Genomic DNA, 24,223 nt, shown 5'->3' on the forward strand with positions numbered 1-24,223 from the left:
GTGGCACACTCTACTCTGTGTGCTCAGGATCCTTCTGGACCTCATCCTATGTATCTCTTCATCTTGTTGTTCTTCATTATCTTTAATTATATCCTTTGCAATGAGATGATAAATGTAAGTGTTTCTGAGTTCTGTGAGCCATAATAGCCAATTATCAAATCTGAGGAGGAAGTCATGGGATCCCGCCAATTTGTAGCCAAGTCAGACAGAAGTGTGGGTAACCTGGGCACTCACTACACCCAACTGACATCTGACATTAAGGGTAGTCTTGTGGAACTGGGTCCTTAACCTCTGGAGTCTATGCTCTACGCTAATTATTTGATTGGTATTCCCCCAAAATTAAAGAATTGCTTGGTGTAGAAAACCCACAAATCTGGTTTCAGAAGTGTTCTGAGTACTGGAAATGAGTTTTCTTTTACAGGGCCAGATACTAAGAGGCACAAGCAACACAAAGATAAAAAGGTCCCTATAATTAAGGGATTTCTGTTCTATCATGTTTATACAGGCAAGAAATCAAAATAAATAGTTGTGTTAGACAGCATTATTAATGGCATTATTTCAGACTGATTCCAGTAACAACCAGAACCAAACATAATGATTAGTTTTCCGAATGATAGTAGCAAAATACTTTCTTTGTTCATAAGAAAATTTTAAATCCAATTCCTCCACTGTCAAACTGAAAAGGACCATTCGTAAAAGAAATAATTTATGAGAGAACAGATGGAAATATGTACAAAGAATACTGCAGATCTGTGATAGATTTAAGATTTCTGTATTTGTTAATATTTAACAAATCTGTACCAGGCTCAATAACCAAAATCACACTGCCCTTTTGAACACCAATTCTTATTTTTAGTCATTGCCTTCTAGCCCTATCATTCAACTTACAGATGATCAAAATGAAGAACCTTAGGTATGTGAAACAACAGATATCAAAAACAGGCAATTTGAAGGAAAGGAAAGGAGTGGAGAGTAGAAGAGAGGAGAGGGGAGGGGAGGGGAAGAGAGAGAAGGGGAGGGGCTGGGAGACCAGGCAGAGGGAGTGGGAGATGGGAGGGGAGGGGAAAGGGGAAGGAAAAAGAGAGGGAAAAGAAAGGAAGGGAGGGAAAGGAAAGAAAAGAAAGAGGGAGGAAGGAAGGAAGACTGGGGGAAGAGAGAAAAAGAAAGGGAGGGAGGTAGAAAGAGGGAAAGAGAGAGAGAGGGACAGAGGAAAAGGGAAGAAAAAAAGGCCTATCGAAAAATTTTTTAAAGTGCTGACTCTCACTCATAAGTAAAGAAATACAAGCTAAAATAAGAGATCTTTTAATCAACTGAGAAATATTAAAAATTCAATAATACCCAGTGTAGAGAAAATGTGAGGAAAAGTTGATAAATTGGTACAAACTTTCTGAAGGAAATTTTTCCTTTGAATCAAAAATCTAAAAAATAATTCAATCTTTTGAGCCAACAATTCTATCTCAAGGAGTTTAAACTAAGGAATGTATACAAAGGATTTTATTAATACAGATGGTTTATAATATATATGCCTTGGATATCTGTATCTTTAAAAAGCTCCTCAAAATAAATAAATAAAAACTCCTCAGAGAATACTTTTTTTTTTTTTTAAGATTTTTATTTCTTTATTTGACAGAGAGAAAGAAAGCACAAGCAGGGGGACAGACAGAGGGAGAGGGAAAAGCAGGAAGATCAGGCTCCCTGCTCTGACATAGGGCTCAATCCCAGAACCTGGGGATCATGATCTGAGCCAAAGGCAGAGGGCAGACACATAACTGAGTGAGCCCCCAGGTGTCCCTCCTCAGGGAATTCTTATGATCATCTAATCTGGGGAAACATGCACTAGAAAATGAATCTATGTATTAAAAGAACTAACATCTAATCAGCAACTTCTGTAAACCCAGCATTATAGTGACAAAATCATTATCATGTTTAACCAAAACACATTAGGAGCTAAAGGCCTGTTTTGAAAGCTCCACATTCCTAAAATACTGATCATAAAAGCTTTAACAGGAATTTTCACAGTTATATTCATTACTTCACTTAACAAGATTAATGTTCTGTGTTACCTGTAAGGGAAATTTCCAGTTACTACATCAAAATTTCCCATTAAATTATATTACAAAATGCAAGCTAGTCTCAAAATTAGATAAAAATGACATTTTAGGGGTGCCTGGGTGGCTCAGTTGGTTAAGCAAATGCCTTCTGCTCAGGTCATGATCCTGGAGTCCCTGGATCAAGTCCCACATGGGGCTACCTGCTCAGCTGGGAGTCTGCTTCTCCCTCTGACCTCTCCCCTCTCATGGTCTCCCTCTCTCTCATTCTCTCTTTCTCTCTCTCAAATAAATAAATAAAATCTTTTTAAAAATGGCATTTTAAAACAGAATAACAAAAATTACTGTGGACTGTCCATGATTTAACAGAATAATCAAAATAAATTTCGTAATATAAATGTCTTACCAAAAATATTAAGAATCTTACCTTAAAAAATGTAATTACCTAGATCATTAAAATCTATAAGAGAAAATGTCTGTATCAGGCATATCTGCAAGAAGGAAATGTTCTGTATCTAAACTGCCCAATAAAAAAACCACTAGCCACATGTGGCTAAGAGCACTTAAAATATCACTACTGAGACCAAAGGGGAGGCATACTAACATATTTAAGCTTACTCATACAATTTTAACATGTATTAAAATGAGAGGAGTGTATCTTTGGGGTTAAAAAAAAAAGGTCTCAGTGAAATAAAAGCCTAGTAAGAAAATCTAGATTAAATTATTTTCATATTTACACTAGAAAAGACAACTTAATCCACCTCTTTCATTCCATGAAGATACAAGCAAAGGCAACTCTGAATATCTTCATGTCAGCAAGATTAAGTAATTTTTCATTGTTACCAACACAAAAAAAAGTTTGAAATCACTAACAGCAAGAGAAAAGCATTGATGACTCATTCCTAATCCCTTAAATCAATCATTATAACTTCACATCACTAAGTAATACAGATTTCTTTAGGAGAAATACAGATTTCTTTAATATAGATTAAACCCTTTGGAATTTTATTTAAAGTAACTTCACTAAGAAAATAAATATAAGACTTTCCATCTATTAGTACACTGGTCAGAGAGACTCAAATTTCAGCTACCAGAACTTAAAAAACTAGAGAAGCTTGCCCTATGCCTTTTATGGAAAAAAAGGGAGGGGGGGATCCAGCTATAGATAAGAATAACGCAGAAAATAATTCAAACCATATTCTCAACAAGGGCCAAAGGAACAAATTCTGATCCTTCACCCTAAGGATAAGGTTAAGAGAAACTCAAAGAAAAATGATACAGGAGCAGCTATGGCTAAAACCCATGGCTACACCTCCAAAAATGTCTGAAGTCCGCTCTCTACAATTTACTACCTACAGATGAATTCAACTTTTTCAAGAAAAAATTTTTGCAAAGAATACTAATTACCAGGAACTACACTGAGCACTGGGGATAGCCCTAAACGTGAACTTAGTCACTGTTCTTAACGAGAGTCTATGATAGGTCCAATGTAGTCCAATTCAAAAGTAGTTTGAAGATAGTACTTCTGGGTTCCTCCATCTAACATCTAGTTTTGGCTGAGAACATTTAGCCTCAGACTTCCTGCTTTGTCAATACCTAGTCTACTTACAACCCAATTTTATTCTTTTTCTCTTTCAGATTCTAAAATAAATGTCTACTTCAGAGATTCTGCTTTGATCCTTTTTTTAATGTTTTTTTTTTTAAGATTATTTATTTATTTCAGACAGAGATCACAAGTAGGCAGACAGGCAAGCAGAGAGAGAGCAGAAAGCAGGCTCCCTGCCAAGCAGAGAGCCCTATGTGGAGCTTCATCCCAGGACCCTGGGATCATAACCAGAGCCGAAGGCAGAGGCTTTAACCCACTGAGCCACTCAGGCGCCCCCAGGCCCCCATTTTTAATGGTTTTTATAAACACTTTGCTTATTTTAATGAAGCTGGTACAGACAATTTCCATTTAAAACCTATATCCCAGGCCAAAAAGTAAAAATAAAATTAAAAAGAGCTGTGTTCTGTTATATACACTTCTGCATGAATAACTCTGTTAACTGCTAATTACATTAGAACTTTTCTGGATTTTCTGACAAGACGTCTTTTATCTTAAAATGCTTTCTCCTCAGTAAAGCCATCTTTGGAGTTAGTCATTACTCTCACCATCTCTATCATCTCAACTCCAGCCTGATACTTCTCTTCTTTTGGTCCAGACCCACAAATTTTTAAAGTAGCTTCAGATTAAGGAAAGGTCATTTTTCCACAGTTCAGTTCTCTGAAAAACTTCTATTTCCCACTGAAAATCACAGTCTAGGAATAAAGCAATCACATGCTAGAATTTCAGGGCCAACTGGAAACTCATGAATACTCACATTGCCTGTAAATGCAATGTTGGAAAAGGTGGTCTCTCTGTGCACACATGTAACTTTTTAAAAGGAGAAGGCAATATGAAGGGGGCTTAGGTTTCATCACTAAAGCTCAGCATAATAAAAACAAGATAATGAATAACAAGCACTAGAATTCAAATTACCAGATGTTCTAAAGATTTTCAATTCCATTTTTAACATCACATTACAAAAGAACTATTTTTAAAAATAAAAAAGGATTGAGAGTAAAGAAAAAAACAAAAAGAATATCTAAATTATTGAATGACCCCGTTCATTCCTGATAAGCTTCAATCACTTCTTCCATTCCCAGTTCTTTTGCAGTGTGATCATCAGCAACTCTCTGACCTTCAAAAAGAAACCTGAGTGAATTAATTGGAACTGCCTGTCTCTGACAGCATGATTCTTTGAGTTTCTAGAGATGTGTTGTCATTTTCACTTTGAAGCGAATCTCAATGCTATCCTGTCCAAGGACTGTGAGTTTAATGTATTCTCCTTCCTTCTTATAAGACCCCAAGTCCTCAGCTGACAGTTTTGCCTCCTGGGAGGACATGATGAAGGAGGCTTCACCCAGGGTCTCTGCACAGTAGTGGCTTCGGGTAGGCAGAATCTCAGTCTGGATTTACAAATCCATCTCTCTTTCCCAGAGCACAACACCGCAGATGGAGGTACTTCTGCCCAGGCACTGCATTACTCTGCTTTGACTTTTTAACTTTTGGAGATTTCATAATATTCAAGCTTTTCAAAAATTTCATTTGTATTTTTGTTATAAACATTATCACTTTACCAAGAGTTCTCTTGTATTCTCAATTTAATTATTACAATTTATATTTTCCTTTAACAGATTACAATGATGAATACTGGCAAGCCTTAAAACTAATGAGTTCTTAATTCTTCATTTTAAAAATGTTGAAATGTATCCCTTTATTATGCAAATATACTTTCCCAGCATCATCTTTATGAAAATTAATAACTTAAAGTTACTTATATGTTATTCAAATCTGAACCTTGACACTCCTCCCCTCTAAAAGAAAGAGAGAAGAAAGAAAAGAGAAAATCTCCCATTTATCAAGTATTTGTTGACCACCTACCATGTGTCACCTGCTATTTTAGGTGCTCAGGATATCTCCTGAAGGGCTGGCAGAAAGGGCTGGCTTAGTGTCCCGACCCCTGGCTCCATTCCATTTAGCAGAATCCTGATCTGGTACATGTATCCCCTCCTTTGCAGGAAACAGGACTAGCCCAACTCTGCTCTGGCCCACAGAGCAGAAGCTGCTCTGTGAACATGAAAAGGAGGCAGCAGTTTTCCTGGTTTTAGTCAGGCCATCAAATCTTTAACAAGCCTAGTCACAGCTCAGGTCACATGCAGTTAAGCATTTAATAAATGTTTTGATGATAAAAGAAAAAGAACTCATGGAATTTCATTCTGATAAGAAAACAGTCAATAAACAAATACAAACATGTGTGTGCACACATACATAATAGTGTCATAAGTAAGATGATACAATTAAAAAATGGATATTTTAGATTGAGTGATCAGGAAGAGTTTATATGAGGCTGTCAATGAATCTTTGATAAAGTGTCATGTATAATACTATCACTCAACAAATTCCAGTTTTTAACTTAACAATACGTATGAAAAGTACCAACTTACTGACTGGCAGACCAGGTGTTTTGTAAAACATCCTCTAGAATCTAGAATTAAACCAATTAAAAATTCTACTTTGGGGGCATATGGCTGGCTCAGTCAGTAGAGCATGTGACTCTTGATCTCCAGGTCGTGGAGTTCAAACCCCACTTCGGGTGTGGAGCCTGCCTAATTAATAAATAAATAATAGTAATTCCACTTTCATTTACAATGAGTCAAACTGTCAACTTATTGGTGTGTAAAAGAACCCAATTTGTTTTTAAGCCATCCCCTCCCCATGCAGCACTTTTTTTAAACCCCCAAAATGCAAAGGCACATAATAAAGTAAACTATCATGAAAGTACAACTCTCCTAGGATTTTTTTTTTTAAGATTTTATTTATTTATTTGACAGAGAGAGATCACAAGTAGGCAGAGAGGCAGACAGAGAGAGAGAGAGGGAAGCTGGCTCCCTGCTGAGCAGAGAGCCTAATGTGGGGCTTGATCCCGGGACCCTGAGATCATGACCTGAGCCGAAGGCAGAGGCTTTAACCCACTGAGCCACCCAAGTGCCCCCCTCCTAGGATTTTTAAGAATGTTTCCATATTACAAGTCATTACTACCTGGTGGCACAGTAAATAACATTTTTTAAAATGAGATTTATCTTTTATTCTTCAATGGCCTATATCAAATTTCCTCAAGTTACTAACTCAGAACCTAAACCACAGTGACATTATTGTTCTAAAAAACTAAGTATCTAAGATAACCATCTGGAGTGGACGACAGAATGTCTCTTTCCAGAACAGTAACCATATATACAAAGGTTTCTGTGATTGTGAATGTACTTCTAACATCCACTGCCCAAAAGGAAAGACAAGGAAAAAAATCAGAGCTCTCAAGCATTTGCCCTTCATGGAGTTCCTTTACAGGGTTTTCAACATTTTATAGACCTGGTCTTCTAACTAAGATTAAAGGAGATAGAACTTAGATTTAGCTACATTTGTCTCTAACTTTTCTGCTGCCTTTGTCAGCTACCTCTGATGCCTGATAACATCTAAAACAAGGTGCTTTTTTTAAAATCTGGAACTTTAAAAAAAAAAAAAAAAAAAGGACACTTCTCCCTACTGTTTGGCACAACTGGCTCTATAGTTCAGATTTCTCTATCTTATCCCAAACCAAACTTACCCAGACCAAGGGCTGTGAAAAAGGTTCTCTCATCAACTCTTGCTCTGTGATTATGCTTACATCATAGTGATATCTAGTTATCCTGTAGCCTCATCCTATGACAAAATTTAGAGTTTCTCCTGTACACTGTCTTTGCAATATTAGAGTTCTTTAAACATTTTTCAGCAAAGTGCATAGGCACCTGATTAGTTTCAGGTCAGAAAGGCATACCCAGAATAGGTCATCTTAAAGGTAGTCTTCTCCATATAGGGGCTCAAGGTGGTCCCAAGGTATTCCTAGTCTCCAAGGTCCACATTTAAGGTCAGAGACCTAACGCCTAACTCAGTTAATAGTAATAGTTAACATTTATTGAGCCATTACTTCATGCCAGGCACTGTGTTAAAGACTTTGCACTTATTATTTATCTACATTTTACAGATGTAGAAATTTAGTATCTAAAATTAACTACCCAAGCACAGCTTGGGTATCCAAGAATCCAAGTATCCAAGTATCCAAGAATCAGTCCACATCTGCCTTATTCCATAGCTTATATCTCTGGAGAAATTCTAAAATAAACACCTGATTGACCTAAAAGTAAAAAAAAAATATATATATATATATATATATATATATATATATATATATATATAAAAGTATATACTTCCGTAGAAAAACCTTTATATTTAGGATTAATTTTTATTTAGAATAAATTTAATCATAAGAACGCAATCATATTACCATACATATAATAATACTTATCAAAAAAAAAAGAAAAACATAGGATAACCCCTCATAACTAGAACTTGAATTATCAGAAGACTTCTTTGAAAATGCAGATAATTTTATTAAGTTTCTGTGATATAATCATTTTTTTAATCAATCTTGAAAAGCCTTCTAAAAATTGATATACTCTCCCATCTTAAAACTATAAAGAACTTAAAAAGAAAAAAACTATAGGTGTGGCTGGCTGGTTCCGTCAGTAGAGCATGTGACTCTCAATCTCAGGGTTGTGAGTTTAAGCCCCATGTCAGACAGTAATAGTGGCTACTATTAAAAAATAATTGAGGGACGCCTGGGTGGCTCAGTTGGTTGGACGACTGCCTTCGGCTCAGGGCGTGATCCTGGAGTCCCGGGATCGAGTCCCGCATCGGGCTCCCGGCTCCATGGGGAGTCTGCTTCGCTCTCTGACCTTCTCCTCGCTCGTGCTCTCTCTCACTGTCTCTCTCTCTCTCAGATAGATAGATGGAATCTTTGAAAAAAAAAAAAAAATAATTGAAAAATAAAAAAGAACTTAAAAGTGGTTCCTAGTAAAAATAAGCATTATTCAGTAGTATTAGGAGTGGAAGGAAGAGGACAAGGGTAATAGCATTAGAACACTGTACTAATAACAGTAATAATAGTGATGACAGAAGTAGTTACAGGAGCAGTAGTGGTAGTATAGTAGTATTTATTAGTATTACGAGTAAATATAATATATCAAGGAAAATATAATTTTGCTTTATTGATCCTGAACCATGCGAAATCTGAGAGTCCTTATTAAGAGTAGTAATTCTACTTGTACACATATGTAACTAAATGCTATGGAAGATTATAACTTAACCAATTAAGTCTAGGGTTAAAGAAAACTTAGAGACCAGGTACTGGAAGGCACCCCTGCTATCAACTCAACTGGCATCTCCATCCGGCACCATTCTCAAACTCTCTCATTCTCCACTCAGAATATCGTCACTCCCTCCCTACTCTCACAAAGCACATTTTTTAAGAGCACAATTCCCCACTTGTCACAGTTACAGAGATTTCTGTCTTTCCTCTGGACTTTTGCCTCTTAAGACTTACTTCATGTCGTATGTTGTGGCTATCTCAGCCATTCAGCACAGTATCTGAATCAAAAGTTTAAAATAGAGCAATTGATTCTACTTAAAAAAACATTCATTTAATCATCTAACAATGAAAATTTACTAAAGGCAGCTTAGAAGCTACTGTATTTTGTGTATAAAGAATTAAGGTATACAGTAATTCAAGACAAATAATGTATTCTGGACCACAGTCCTATCTGATTTGAGTGAGGTCTTAAGATATCAGTATTTTCAGGCAGAAATTTCCACTACTAAATCTACTTTCAAAGCCACCCATTTACTAAAGAGTCTGAGTAGCCCCTCCTCTGTAAACCTTCTCATTACCTTATAGGCACAATTTATTATTCCTCCCTGTATACTACTACTGAATTTTACAAATATGCCAATTATATTTACCACACTAAGCAATCCAGGGCTGAATTTCACACAACTCAACACATTTCACACATTACAGACTAATACCCTTAAACTACCTTTAGGACACCAAATTCAGTCTCTTAGACATCATCTTATTAATGATCGTGGTTACTGCATGAAGCTCTGGTAGCTCACAATGCCAAGGAGTGGAAGAAGTATGAAGCCAGGCCTCCCTGAAGTTGAGGTAAACATTTGTTATTATCCTGGCCTACGGTGGAAAAAAAAATTAACTCTTCCTACCTCTTTTCCCAGTCCTTCTACAGACAAAGACTTGGCCACATATACATAAAATTTGGGACAGCTAAGGACTAAGGAGTGACTGAAGCTGTCACTCTAAAGTCCTGCAGAATATGTGTCCTCTTGTCTGGCCTACTCCTTCCCAGGCCTATCTCCCACAGTCCGTGATTTCTCCCTTGGGACAGTGCAGAGCTATAGGTATTGCTGGGTTGCAAAAAGATACCCCAGATAATCAAATATATGAATGGGAGACATGCTTTAAGTACCCAGCTCATACTGTCACAGCAGGGTGAGAGGGATCATTTTCCCCCAGCTTCATATAGCTACCATCCCAGTAACAGAGCTCAAATACCAGAGGCTGCACCTCTCTCTACAAGGAGGTTGGGCCAAGATTCATTTGCTTAGCTCAGGCACAGAGAGCAATCCCACTCAGACACGTTTGATGCTTTACACCAAATAGGATTCCTAGTCCCACGAGAGACAACATGCCCAGGAAAAAGAATTAGACGTTTTTGTTTTTGTTTTTGTTTTATGTAGGCTCCACCCTGGGCTTAAACTCAAGACCCTGAGATCAAGACCTGAGCTGAGACCAAAAGCTGGATGCTTAAATAACTGAGCCACCCAGCCAACCAACTAAATTCACCCTAGAATTAGATGTTTTATAATGACACACTTTGGCTTCATGGAGTAACTCCCCATAGAAATACCCAAACACCTCCTAACTCTCTGCCATGTGAATATTTATTTTCAAACACATTTTGGGAAACATATTATTATATAGGAAATTAGGGGACTTCCTATATGGCAACTATTGACATACATTTCCAGCTCACCTACTAAATTATCAGCTTTCTAGAGGCGGGGTCTTAATAATTTTGTGTCCAAAATTACAGCAGTTGTTCATTAAATTTGTTGGAGAAAGGGCAAGAAATCAAGACGAGGAGAAAAAAGGAGTAAGGACAGAAAAGACATATGATGAGCATCCTTGTATACATCACTTTAAATGCCAACCAATACAGATATTCCTAAGTGATATATATATATATATATATATATATATATATATATATTTAAATCCTATCTTCCCCGAAAAAATTGCAAAGAATAAGAACAAATTCCAATTATGGAATTTTACTGCTTTTAAATGAAATGAACTCAACAATTCTGCATGTTCTTTACCTTCCCTTGGGTTCACCTATGTCTCAGTAGAAACATGATTTTTTTTTTTTAAATCATGGTAAAACACCTTGAAGATGACAAGAGTAAAAAAAAGCTAAATACTTTATAAAATGTCAACTTAGAAAGTCAGAAGAGAATATGCAGCATAGAAGGTCCTAGACAATCTTTTGATAGCTTTTATGGGTGAGGAAGTAGGTTCAGGATCATCAGACTAACTAACTGTTTCTAGAAGTTTCTATCACTACTGACTTTCCACTCAAAAGGCTAGACCCAGTTCAGGCCTAAACACAAGTGACAGGAGAAGAAAAGTCAGAAGAACGCAGAGAAAACTAATAAGGAATACTAACAAAGACATCAAATTAAACCCACAAATATAAAGCCAGTGAGGAAAACTTCAATTTTTAAGTACAACATAAAATATTAAATTACTTAACTACAGATTACTTACAACCTAAGTATGAGAGTCCAGAATACCAAGTCTGACACATCTTGACATTTTTATCACCTAGTTACAAAATTTCAATTTTTAGAAGAGAACAATGAGAATCACTATGGCAATTTAAGTCCTAAAGAACTGTTTTCTAATCGTGTAAGAAAACAAAGATCTTCAAGATGCAATAGAAGTTAATTAGCACTGGGGGAGAAAACATAAAATATTCCTTAAAAGAAAGATAAAGAAAGAGAGACTGAAACTTGTGAAAATCCAGGCAAGGAAATGGCACAAACATAGAAAAGCTAAATCAGAGGGTGCCTGGCTGACTCAGTCATTAGAGCATTCAACTCTTGATCTCAAGATGGTAAGTTCAAGCCTCGCACTGGGCACAGGGTCTACCTAATTAAAAAAATAATAATAATAAAATTTTAAAAAAATTTTAAGCTAAATCAAAAGAAATGGAAAAGCTAAATGCATACACAGTTCATCACAGTGATAACAGAATAAATTGTCAGTCTGACCAACCTAACAGTACGTCACTATGAAAAAACGTACTCTTAAAAACAAAATAATACAGAATGAGAAAACACAGTAACTACAAAAAGCACAAATTTAGAAAGAAATTGTTATCAAAGCTATGTTTAAAAAAATCTATATATGAAAAAGAACTAAAAGAACCATATAGGGACGCCTGGGTGGCGCAGTTGGTTAAACGACTGACTCCGGCTCAGGGCGTGATCCTGGAGTCCCGGGATCGAGTCCCACATCAGGCTCCCAGCTCCATGGGGAGTCTGCTTCGCTCTCTGACCTTCTCCTCGCTCATGCTCTCTCTCACTGTCTCTCTCTCTCAAATAAATAAAATAAAATCTTAAAAAAAAAAATAAAATAAAAGAACCATATACTCACACATGGTAGCTATTGTCATGTTAAACTATGAGATAAAGGATGATTCTCTTATTTTAATAAAACAGTTGTCTGAATTACCTGTAACATAGTGATTTTTTAATGTAATGTTTTTTAAAAGAAAATAAACATTTAACATATAATATACACCAATTTCTCTTTTCATACTTCCACCAAGATATTGAAGCACTGAAGTCAAGGTATCTAAGCACTAAATTCATGATGGACATTAAGTTTTGTTGTTTTTTTACCACATCACAGAAAATGTAAGGATTAACACTATTACTTTATTCTCTGCTCATAAAAATAATTAGTGAGCTTTTTTTGCAATGGGTTTGCCGCCAGAACACAGGTGTCGTAAAAACCACCGCTCATCCTAAACCAGAATGGGGAAGGAAAAGACTCATATCAACATTGTTGTCATTGGACACGTAGATTCGGGCAAGTCTACCACTACTGGTCATCTGATCTACAAATATGGTGGGATCGACAAAAGAACTATCGAAAAATTCGAGAAGGAGGCTGCTGAGATGGGAAAAGGCTCCTTCAAGTATGCCTGGGTCTTGGATAAACTGAAAGCTGAACGTGAACGTGGTATCACCATTGATATCTCCCTGTGGAAATTCGAGACCAGCAAGTATTATGTGACCATCATTGATGCTCCAGGACACAGAGACTTTATCAAAAACATGATTACAGGCACATCCCAGGCTGACTGTGCTGTCCTGATTGTTGCTGCTGGTGTTGAATTTGAAGCAGGTATCTCCAAGAACGGGCAGACCCGTGAGCATGCCCTTCTGGCTTACACACTGGGTGTAAAACAACTAATTGTTGGTGTTAACAAAATGGATTCCACTGAGCCACCCTACAACCAGAAGAGATACGAGGAAATCATTAAGGAAGTCAGCATCTACATTAAGAAAATTGGCTACAACCCCGACACAGTAGCATTTGTGCCAATTTCTGGTTGGAATGGTGACAACATGCTAGAGCCAAGTGCTAACATGCCTTGGTTCAAGGGATGGAAAGTCACCGTAAAGATGGGAATGCCAGTGGAACCACACTGCTTGAAGCTCTGGATTGCATTCTGCCACCAACTCGTCCAACTGACAAGCCCTTGCGTCTGCCTCTCCAGAACGTCTACAAAATTAGTGGTATTGGTACTGTCCCTGTGGGCCGAGTGGAGACTGGTGTTCTTAAGCCTGGCATGGTGGTCACTTTTGCTCCAGTCAATGTTACAACTGAAGTCAAGTCTGTTGAAATGCACCATGAAGCTTTGAGTGAGGCACTTCCTGGGGACAATGTGGGCTTCAATGTCAAGAATGTATCTGTCAAAGATGTTCGTCGTGGCAATGTGGCTGGTGACAGCAAAAATGACCCACCAATGGAAGCAACTGGCTTCACAGCTCAGGTGATTATCCTGAACCATCCAGGCCAAATTAGTGCTGGATATGCACCTGTGCTGGATTGTCACACAGCTCACATTGCTTGCAAGTTTGCTGAGCTGAAGGAGAGATAGATCGTCATTCTGGAAAAAAGCTGGAAGATGGTCCCAAGTTCTTAAAATCTGGTGATGCTGCCATTGTTGATATGGTTCCTGGCAAGCCTATGTGTGTTGAGAGCTTCTCTGACTATCCTCCTCTTGGCCGTTTCGCTGTTCGTGACATGAGACAGACGGTTGCTGTGGGTGTCATCAAAGCGGTGGACAAGAAGGCAGCTGGAGCTGGCAAGGTCACCAAGTCTGCCCAGAAAGCTCAGAAGGCTAAATGAATATTATCCCCAATACCTGCCACCCCAGTCTTAATCAGTGGTGGAAGAACGGTCTCAGAACTGTTTGTGTCAATTGGCCATTTAAGTTTAATAGTAAAAGACTGGTTAATGATAACAATGCATCGTAAAACCTTCAGAAGGAAAGGAGAATGTTTTGTGGACCATTTGTTTTTGTGTGTGTGTGTGTGGCAGTTTTAAGTTATTAGTTTTTAAAATCAGTACTTTTTAATGGAAACAACTTGACCAAAAATCTGTCACAGAATTTTGAGACCCATTAAAACAAAAGTTTAATGAGAAAAAAAAATACTAATTAGTGAACAATGTACTAAATAAATTAAGACATCCAGTCTGAATGAGCCATCCAATTAATTTCATAAAACCAAAGCATCAGCACAAGGTTTTTGTTTTGTTGCTTTCTTGTTTTTGTAATTTTTTTTTAAGATTTTATTTATTTGACAGAGAGAGGGAGACAGAGACAGAAAGCACAAGCAGGGGGGAGCACAGCAGAGGGAGAGGGAGAAAGAGGCTCCCTGCTGAACAGGGAACCTGATGCGGCACTCCATCGCAGGACTCTGAGATCGTGACCTGAGCTGAAGGCTGGTGCTTAACCAACAGAGCCACTAAGGAGCCCCAGCACAATGTTTTAATAACCATTCCCAGAATCATCAGTATAGTTACCATAAGTGCAAATTAGTGAAACTTGACAAGATCCTACACCCCAAAAGTCTGTAAAAATATTTTTTGTATGGTTCAAAAGTATAAAAATGAAACTCTGACTATTTAACATAGGAAACAAAAGAAAGGTTGCCAGTGTCCCCAAACTACACTTGCAAACAGAAGAATAGTAACTGGGCTAAGAATGAGTCATTTCACCAATAACAAGAGTCAGTCCTAAGATCAATTTCCCTCTGAAAAAGTTCTATACTCATTCCTGCAAATTAGAATACATTACCTCAAACTGTGCAAACCTAATGCCAGAGGGAAATCAAATTCCAAAATACTGTCAAATCAGACAAAGGATATCATACCAAGTCACCATTACAAAATTGCCAAAAAGAGTCAAAAATTAATCTTCAATCATATCCAACATGTAAAGAGCTTATAATTCATCACTCCTGTTCTCATGAAAGAAAGAAAGAAAGAAAGACAGACAGACAGACAGACAGACTTTGCGGGGGTGGGGGGTTGAAAATCAACAGTTTTTCTTAGATCCATCAGAGAATTGAACTCAGAGGGCAACTGTTATCCTGAAAACCAGAGACACAGACAGGCAGATACAGAAAATCACAGTGTGGGAGCTGCAGAAGCCTGGGAACATAATAAGCCCTTAGCTGGAGCCAGGATCAATAGGAATACTTTAACAATAATTGACAATTTGATGGAGGCTCTGTGTCAACTAGCTTGGAGTGGAAAATGGAGAAGAAATCCAGTCTTTGAAAGGTCCCCATGCATTCCTGACTTTTTACCTCCAAGAACCCTATCAGGTTCTCACTGGGAGAGTCTGAGAAAAAAAATCTTATTTCCAGAAGGGGGAGGGGAAAAGTAACCATCTTGAAATATGCCCAGAACTCTCTGTTATTCTTTAAAAGGGCTGTCTGGAAACAAACAAACTAACAAAAACTATTTAATAAAGCTTAAGAAACTAGAATTTTATAGAGTCTAATCAACCAAGGTTTTATAGAATCTAACCAACCTGGGGAAAAGTAAATATCCAATTCTAACCCCTCCATCCTTCAACATGCGGTAAGAGATAACCAAAGCAGTCTCACTAAAACACTGGGACCAAATATACCACATCACATCATTCTAATAAAATAACTATGGGGCACAAGGGTGCCTCAGTCAGTTAAGCAACCACTTCTTGATTGTAGGGGCAACCTGGCCCAGTCGGTTAAGCAGCTGCCTTGGTTCAGGTCATGGTCTCAGGACCCTAGGATAGAGCCCGAATTAGGCTGCCTGCTCAGTAGGGAATCTGTTTCTCCCTCTTCTTCTCCCTCTGCCCCTCCCCCTGTTCATGCTCTCTCTCTCAAATATATATATATATATAAGTGTGTGTGTGTGTGTATAAATGTATATATGTATATGTATACATATGCATGTATGTATGTAAAAGAACTGCAAGCCTCAGACTCTATTAAAGGATTCTCTACAAAACCCAAAACCAACAGGGCAGACAAAAACACTACTAATTTTAGCCTCTGACACCACTGCTATGGAATATAGTAAACAGCCTAACTCCTGATCAGATATACACAAAACCTCACTCTAAAGGCCTAATCATTTCAGTTTGTTTTACCTAATATAACATGTCTGGCTACCGACAAAAAATTACAAAGCATTGTAAAGGCAAAAACTATGATCTGAAGACACAAAGCAAGCCTCAAAACCAGACTCAGGTATAACAAAGGTTTTAGAATTATCACTGAGTTTAAAAATAGCTATGATAAATACACTAATGGAAAAAGCAAACAACATGCAAGAACAGATGGGTATTGTTAGCACAGTTATGAGTAAGAAAAAAAATCAAAAGGAAATGCAACAAATCAACAACAATGTAACAGAAAAAATGTCTTTGATACCAGATTCATAAAGCTGAGAACATACTACACAGGATAAATACTATAATATGTACAACTAGGCATATCATAGTAAAACTGCAGCAAAACAGATAAGAAAATCTGGACAGAATCCAGAAGAAAAAAGCTTACCTAGACAGGAGAAAAATAAGAATTCTGTCAAACTTTCTCTTCAGAACCATGCGAGCAAAGTGAGCAGAGTGAAAAATTTAAAGTGTTAAAAGAAAACCCACCAATCCAGAATTCTATATCTATCACAATTATCCTTCAAAAGTGAAAAGGAAATACAGGCTTTATCTGACAAATAAAAATTGAGGGAACAGAAGACCTCCTCACCTTCCTTGCAAGAAATGTTTAAAAATTCTTCAGGGATGCTGGGTGGCTCAGTCAGTTAAGTGTCTGCTTTTGACTCATATCATGATCCCAGGGTCATGGGATCAAGTCTGTATTGATGTCCCTACTCACCAGGGAGTCTGCATCTCCCTCTCTGTCTACCCTGCCCTGTCCCTGCTCTTGTGTTCTCTCTCTCTCTCAATCTCTCTCTCTCTCAAATAAATACTTAAAAAATAAATAAAAAATAAAAATAAAAAGTTTTTCAGAGGGAAGGAAAATTATAAAGCATTGTAATTTTGTACAAATTACAAAATGTCAGAAAATGTGGATTACATTTTAAAAATGAAAAGCATTAGAGAAGCAATGAAGATAAAATTAAATCTTATTTTGTATTCTTGATCTAACAAATAACAACTTGTTAAAAATAACAATAGCATAATATATTCAGTGATCACAGCTTATAGATAAATGTAATGAATGACAGAAATGTTATAAGGGATGGGAGAAAGGAATTGGGAATAATCTATGATAAGGTACCTGCACTACCCATGAAGTAGTATATTATTACTTGAAAGTGAACAAAGATTAGTTGTAAATATGTAATTACAAACTCCAGGGCAACCACTAAAAAATTTTACAGTAAGTATAATGATATATAAGATATGATAAAAAAAAAATAAAATCATATGAAATGTTCAGATGAAACAAGAGAAAGCAGAAACAGAGTAGAAGACCAAAAAAAAGAAAGAAACAGCAAGGGCATGGAATAGAAAGCAGTTTAAAAATATGGTAGATATTAATCCAAGTATACAAATAATTACTTTAAACATCAATGGTCTAAATATATCAACTAAAAGACAGAGACTGTCAGCCAATGATAAGGGATGGGCATTACCCAATGTCAGAGGGTTAATTCACCAAGAAGATATAACTTCCTTTATATGTATGCACCTAACAACTGTAAATCAAAATAAATGATGTAAAAACTAGTAAACTGCAAAGAGAAACACATGAATTCACTATTATATTTGGAGACTTCAAGCTCAAAGAGAGCATTTTTCAAGATAGACTATATTCTGGGCCAGAAAACACACCTTAATCATACAAAGTATGCTTTCAGACTACAATGGAATTAAACTAAAAATTAGTAACAAAAAGATAGTTGGAAAATACCCAAATATTTGGAAATTAAATAACACACAATACTAGTGTGAGTCAAAAAGAAAGTCTCAAGAAATTAATACTTTAAGTAAAAATGAAAATAAAACAAAAGTATTTGTGGAATGCAGTAAACATACTATTGTATTTTCTCTTCCTGAGAAAATTTTTATAGCACTGGAGTTATATATTAAAATAATAGAAGGAGTTAAAATCAATCACTCAAGCTTCTGCCATAGGAAATTGAGAAAGAAGGGCAAATAAAATCCAAAATAAGCACAAGAAAAGAAATAATAAAAACTGGAAGCAGAAATCAATGGAACTGAAAATATGTAAATAAAAGAGAAAAGGCAACAAAAGTAAAAGCTGTTTTTTTTCAAAGACCAATAAAATGGATAAACCCCTTGTCAGGAAAAAAGGAGAGAAGAAAGAGATTAGTAATATCAGAAATACCAGAAAGGGCCCATCACTAGTGATCCTATTCACATTAAAAGGCTAATAAAGCAATATTATAAATAATTCAAGGCCCATACATTTGACAACTTAGATGAAATGGAACAATTCTTTTAAAGACAATCTACCAAAGCTCACACAAGGAAGACACAGGTCACACAAATAACCCTATACTAATCTAAGAAATTAAATAAATAATTAGCAATATTCCAAAGCAGAAAGCTCCATACCCAGATATTTTCTCTGATGAATTCTACCAAACACTTAAGAAACAGGAAATACCATTTCTCTGCAGTCTGTTAAAGAAAGAAGAGGGAGCACTTTCTAATTTGTTCTATGAGTCTAGCATTATTCTAATACTAAACCCAAACAACATTACAAGAAAGGAAAACTACAAACAAATCTCTCTCATGGACAGAGATGCAAAAAATCCTCAAAAAATATCAGCAAGTCAAATTATACAGCACAACCAAATAAGATTTATTCTAAATATATAAATCAAGTTCAGCATTTGAAAATCGTTTTAATGTAATCCATCACACATCAACACACTGTACAAGAAAAGTCATGTGATATCGATACCTGCAGAGAAAGAATTTGATAAAATTCAACACCCATTTATGATAAAAACTCAGCAAAGAGAAGTACAAGGGAAATCCCTCAGGCTAATAAAATCTACAAAAACCCCACAGCAAATACCATTCTTAATAGTTAAAAACTAGATACTTTCCCTCTAAGATTTTCCCTCTCACCATTCCTATTCATATCATATTGGACACCCTAGCTAATGCAGTAAAACAAGAAAGGATATAAATTATATAAAGTAGGAAGGAAAAAATACAACTGTCTCTGTTCACAGACAGTATGATCTACATAAAAAATCCCAAAGAACTGTAAGGGAAAAAATACCCGGTAGTAATAAGCAATTATAGCAAGACTACAGGATATAAGGGAACTCTGTACTTCCTGTTGCATTTTCTCTACAGGTAAAACTACTCCAAAAAATAAGATCTATTTAAAAAAAAAAGGGGGGGGGGATGCCTGGTGGCTCAGTTGGGTAAGCACCTGCCTTTAGCTCAGGTCATGATCCCAGGGTCCTGTCGATCTCCCTCTGCCTGCTGCTCTCCCTACTTGTGCTCTCTCTCTGACAAATCAATCAATCAAAAAACCTTCAACTAAACAACCAGCACAAGAGTCCATTAATTCAGAATAGGTATTTAAGAAGAGGGGAAAAAATGTGTTTAACATGATCATGATTTTCCTTCTTTCCCTTTTTTTTTTTTTTTTCCTATGAAGCTACAGAAGTAGCTGGTTGGGGGCTGGGGGAGGAGAATCCTCTAATTTCTCAAGCATATGTGAATCCAACAAAATAAACACTACACAGAAAGTGAAGATTCCAAACCATAAAATAAATCAAACATATCCATACTCTACTTTCTGCTCTTTGCCAATTCAAAATTCTCTGAAACTAGAAAATATTTCTTACAAGAAGAAGAAACTTTATCTAGCTAAATATTAGCAGACCAACTTCAAGGTCTAAAATGAGGAGGAAAATCCAAATAAGTTTAATAAAAACGTGAATCATCAGCGACCATATCCACCCACACCTCTCAAAAAAAAGCCTTCCAGGATTCATCAGAATGGCCCACAAGTCAAAAAAATCTTGTGTTGTTTTTTTTTTTTTAAGACTTTATTTATTTATTTGAGAAAGCAAGTAAGAGAGGGCATGAGAGGATGGAAGGTCAGAGGGAGAAGTAGACTCCCTGTGGAGCTGGGAGCCCAATGCAGGGCTTGATCCCAGGACTCTGGGATCATGACCTGAGCTGAAGGCAGTTGCTTAACTGACTGAGCCACCCAGGCACCCAAAATCTTGGCGTTTTAAAGGTCAAGTTATTTTCACTGATGTGGACAGCACATTAAAAAAACATTCTCCTACTCTTTTCATTGAAGGATGGAAATGTGAACAGAAAATTTGATACAGAAGGTATGTATTTTTATTACCATAATTATAGCATCTATACTTTATTAGTTTTTAAATATGATCATTTTAACATATTTTTTCGAAGATTGATTTATTTAAGAGAGAGAGCATACGCTTGTATGTAAGCAGGGGAGAGGGGCAGAGAGAAAGGGAGAGAATCTCAAGCAGACTCTGCACGAAGCATGGAGCCCAATAGCAGGTGGCATGTCTGCCTCCATTTCAAGATCCTGAATTCATGACCTGGGCCGAAATCAAGAATTAGATGCTTAACAAACTGAACCACTGAACCCCCTTTTTAACGTATTTTATTTCAAGTATTGCTATGTATTACTGCAAATTTTATATTCTAATATTCTTCTAAAACTAAAAAAAAAAAGAAAAGAAAAGAAAAAAAAAAAAAAGAAATCACCATTTTTGCAGTTTCTGATGATCATCTCTGAATAACCCAAATACCAACCCTGAAAACAGAGTCCTGGGAAAATTTTTCTGTAATTAAAGAGCTATATGCTGGATGATCCTTAAATTCAAGTGTTGAGAGATTTCCAGGGTTTCACAAAAGATGGGTCTGAAATTCTACCATATGGGATGAATCAAAAATCCATTTTCTTCTACTTCAGTCACTTTTAATGCAAATCCAAAGTTGTTGGTTCAACCTGTATTTATACTTACCACCAATACAAAGACATTATTGATTTGTACCTTGAAAAGAACAAGCACAGACACCACCACACATGGTTTTAGTATTACCAAAAAATTTCCTCATAAGTATCCAAAAAATGTTAATGAAGTAACTATTATGTATTTTCAACATTCAGAGACAGAATTCAAACAACACTGCAGTGAGCTATTTAAAATGTTAAAAAATCCAATGGAAGAAGAATCACTTACACCTAGAACTCTTGGGCCAGGCTCCACCTCATTAATCTATTACCATTCTCTAGGAGATCCCTTGACTGCAGGAATATTATGATAGAGCAATGTGTGCAATGAAGGGAGATCTACCCTCTCATGTTCACTTGAAAAAAGATTATTTCATTTTCTGAACTCAGCTGAGAGAGTGCAGCAATACATTTTTCTAACTTCAAGTGAATTAACTGACCTCAAAAATGTCTCTATTCCAAATGTATTATTCAAATTGAAAAACAAAATATGGTTAAGTCAGAGAGATCAGGACTAACTTCATGTTTACTTACTATCTTCATGAGTGGTCTTCACCCAAGTAAGCAAAACATAAACAAGGCCAAATTCACAAGTCAAATTTATCATATAAGCATTTAAATCATTCTCTACTTCCTTTTTAAATTTTGTCACTCTATCAAAACTACTGTCAGCATGGTATATAGCAGACACTCAACAATTAACAAATTTCAGAATCCGAGACCTACAAAGGCCCATACAGATCATTTGGTCCATTCCTCTTTTCTTCCAGACCTCCCCATTATACCCACTGAGAAACTAAAAGCTGGAGAAGACAGTAACTTTCTCAAGCTATTTAATAGCAGGGCACAAATTAGAACCAAGGCAACTTGATTTCCATACTGGTATTCTTTCCACTACATCATCCTTTTGTCAAGAACTCTAAAGAGTCTGAGATTTTATCCTACATGCATGCTAAGCAATCAGCCTGACACAGTGTCCTGGATACTGAGAAACAAAATCATCTAGCCACACTAGATACTGATGACTGAAACCACATGCTCCCTTGCATCCTTGTACTTGGGGAATAGTGTCCCCCCAAAAGTCATTCATTGTCAATGTGACCTTATTTGGAAATAGGGTCTTTGCTGATATAATCAAGGTAACATGAAGTGGATTAAGGTGGGCCCTAATCCAGTGACTGGAGTCCTTATAGGAAGAGGGAAATTTGGGATACAGATACATAGGGAAGACCACCTTGTGAAGATGGAGGTAGAGATTTGAGTTACACTGCCAGGAAACAAAAAAAAAAAAAATGAATGCTTGTAAACACCAAAAGTTGGAAGAGAAAAGGCCTATTGTTTTAAGCCATAAGGATGTGGCAATTTATTACAGCAGCCCTAAGAAGCTAATATATCTACATGCAAATCTTCTGGTATATATTAACGAGACTTTATTAGTCCAGCATTCTCATTAGCATAACTCTACTATTCCAGGAGACTCTTGCATGAATATAACTTGATTGTTCATTTCAGAAGCTTCAGGAAAAACCCATCATCTCTTCAACAAGAAGCATCAACAATTTTTAAATCCATGCTTTGCTGTTTCTACCAATTCTAAACTGTTATGGTATTCAATCCCAATCAAGCCCAATCACCACCACTTAAGACTCAAACCAAACTACAAATTCTCAAATTTTGACCTTGGCTTTGCCCCACTAAGATATCACCAAAGCCTTCTGAAGATGGTATTCTCCTTCACAGCAATAAACAATAAACTCAGTTTTATTTTACCAATAAGTTGTGTTAGTGGTATTTGGCAACTCAGCATCAGATAATCCTGGCAGAAGATATGACACTACTGGTTCAGAGACAAAGAACAGCTTACTACTCAAAACAACAGCAGGAGCCAGAGTATCATCATTTGTTCTGGTTCCCCGAGCCCTAATCCTTAAAAGGCAACACAAGGTGAGCCAGTGATGCCCGCACACAGAGTACGTTTGTACAGGAAAAGAAAGATGAGCTTATGAAACCCAAATCTTTCAAGGGTTTATAAGCTAATGTGCCCTATCTTTTCCCCAAAGGGATTACCTTTATTATCCTGGACAGCAAAGAAATCTGTAACCTGTTTTCCTTAGGAAAACACTATTTCTATCTTTCTAGGATGTTTGGTATACAAATTTCCTTGAAAAGACAGTCCTCAACAAAAAGCTGTCAATGCTTCGCTCAGAATATGGAAAGAAACACAAAAGAGTCATGCAGAATTTTCTCCAAATAGCTGTCTCCTTTGTCTAAAGGGCTAGAAATTCTTAGGAAATCAGAATGAAATTAGTATAATATAATGAATAGAAGATGTTACAGGAGAAAAAAAATTAGAGCAAAGAAGTGTACTTTAGTATAACTAAAACCACTTCAACTGAGTCACAATCTCTTAATATGCCCATACATCAAATATCTAAAATTAAATACTTAAATGCTATTTTATTTTAAAAGGTTCCATTTCTAAAACAGTATCTTGAATAAGTTTTGTTCTGTTTTTGTGTGTATATGTGTGTTTTGTTTTTTTGTTTGTTTGGCTAATTTTCTAGACCTGGTAGTGCTCATAAGAAAAAGGAAACTGGTAGTTCTGAACATGCATATCCCTAGTCACCAGAGAAATGCAAATCAAAACCACAGTGAGATATATCACCTTATAGCAGTCAGAATGGCTAGTATCAAAAAACTGAGAAATAACAGGTATTGGTGAGGATATGGAGAAAATGGAACCTTGTACACTGTTGGTGGTTTTGTAAACTGGTACAGCCACTATGGAAAACAAAATGGAAGATTCTCAAAAAATTAAAAATACAGATATCATACAACATTTTATTTTATCTACTATTTTATCTGTAGATACTATTCAAGTCATACAATTTATCTAAAATATTCAGAAACAGAACAGTTCAAAGTTGCAGTGACTCTTAATCTCCAGGCTGAGAGCTGGAATCTAAAGCAACATTCTCTGATTCAAAGCACAATACCTTGCTCAAGATCTTTTTATTTCTATAGCACACAATGAACCAGATAATTCTTGTAAATAATC

At 36.4% G+C, this 24,223-nt stretch overlaps 1 protein-coding gene and 2 pseudogenes across 4 annotated transcripts in view; 1 reads left to right on the forward strand and 2 right to left on the reverse strand.

Annotated features, from left to right (window-relative positions):
- FUT8 (fucosyltransferase 8) overlaps positions 1 to 24,223 on the reverse strand; it is a 318,063-nt gene that overhangs the window by 240,650 nt on the left and 53,190 nt on the right. The gene's annotated exons all lie outside the window — the stretch shown is intronic.
- LOC122894483 lies at positions 3,237 to 4,973 on the reverse strand (annotated as a pseudogene).
- LOC122893971 lies at positions 12,607 to 14,155 on the forward strand (annotated as a pseudogene).

This window comes from Neovison vison, chromosome 13 (genome assembly GCF_020171115.1).
Source record: "Neovison vison isolate M4711 chromosome 13, ASM_NN_V1, whole genome shotgun sequence".
Classification (NCBI taxonomy): domain Eukaryota; kingdom Metazoa; phylum Chordata; class Mammalia; order Carnivora; family Mustelidae; genus Neogale; species Neogale vison.